Source organism: Triticum dicoccoides, chromosome 3A (assembly GCF_002162155.2).
Source record: "Triticum dicoccoides isolate Atlit2015 ecotype Zavitan chromosome 3A, WEW_v2.0, whole genome shotgun sequence".
NCBI classification, from domain to species: Eukaryota; Viridiplantae; Streptophyta; class Magnoliopsida; order Poales; family Poaceae; genus Triticum; species Triticum dicoccoides.
In genome coordinates this window covers 627,003,222-627,004,790 of record NC_041384.1, presented here as the reverse complement: position 1 = coordinate 627,004,790, position 1,569 = coordinate 627,003,222, and positions in this window count along the sequence as shown.

The window sequence follows — 1,569 nt, the reverse complement described above, 5'->3', positions numbered from 1 at the left end:
AACTCCCTTAGGCAACATTGTTTGGAATCCCAAGATGCACCATTGTGCACAATATGAGATCATTTGAACAAACTATGCCATGATTGTGGCCACAAGATTGAGCATTTGGGTTGAAAGCCATTCATCTTCACACTTGATAGGTCGTTTCTGAGAACACTTTTTTAAGTAATCACTGTATTACAAGTTTATAATTTTTGCTGGTAACCTGGTCACAAATAATGACAGAATGCGAAGGTTTTCCATTTTTTTGAATTTTTTATGCCCATTTTAAAATGCGGTCAAAACGACGGGCATGACCGTTCCTAGCTAGTGGTTGAATCTTGAATTTTTTTTGGTGTTTCTCTGATTAAATAGATATTTTTGTACCTAAAAATGTTTTCTGAAAAAAATAAAGAGCAAACTATGAGGCAGCTACAGTTCAAATTTGACCCGCTTCCTACTGGATCGGCGGGAATTTGTCTTTTTCACGAGAGCTGGATCAAAACTTTTGACACTCAACCATTTGGTCAATTGTGCATTAAATATGGCCTAGTATTTTAGAAAATTCATTTGGTCCAATTTTGCAACAAATATATGGTAGGTCTTCACACAAAACCTCTTTTTAGGCACTCGAAAAACGGAAAATGATTTTTCCGTGTAAAGAAAATGAAAAGTTTCTTAGGCAATATTGTTTGAAATTTCAAAATGCACCCTTGTGCACAATATGGGATTATTTGAATAAAATATGCCGTGAATGTGGTGTGGGGCAGTGATGCGTGGCGCCGCTGGCAGCCGGGTAGTGGCCACCAGTCATGCGTGGCGCCGCAAGATCGTCGTGGTTTGCAGCAGAAGGTGATGCTGCAATAGTCAACAATGATGCAACAGAGCATCACCGGGGACCGCCGGTGCTGTGATCCAACATCGTCGGGACCGACGGAGTTGCAATGAAGCAGTGTCGGGCCGCTAATGTTTTGATTTTCTAGCTTAATTGTATACTGTTGTGATCTTGACATTTTAATTAATTGTAAATAAGTTGTGAACTAATATTTTTGAAAAAAGTTGTGGTCCTTTTTACAAGACAGATTTGTAGTTTTTCTTAAAAAACTTAGAAAATTTGGGTCCAAATTTTAAAGATTCCGGCACAAAACAATCGACCAATGAAAAGCAAGAAACCACAATCACGCGGATCACCCCGTCCGAAGCGACCTGAGCCATCCATCACACACCCATCAACGGTGGAGCGTCTCCCGAGAAACCCGAACCCTAACCCACCTACCCACCCATTCCCCAGATCCGATCGAGGCACCCCGCCGCCCCCGCCTTCCTCTCCCTCGTCTCATCTTTCTCCCAGATCCGATCGAAGCACCGCCGCCACCCTCACCCAGCACCGCCGACCTCTCCACCATCTCCTCCCCGTCCCCCATCGTGCCGCCATCCACCTCGTCGCCTCCCATCTCCTCCCTCCCCCTCCCTCCCCCACCTTCCCCTTTCGCCCCTCCTTCCCGGACCCCGACGGCGCCCGCATCCCCGAAGCGACCGCATTCCTCCCCGAAGCGACCGGCTCCTCCGCCGATGACGTCCCGCTAGCAT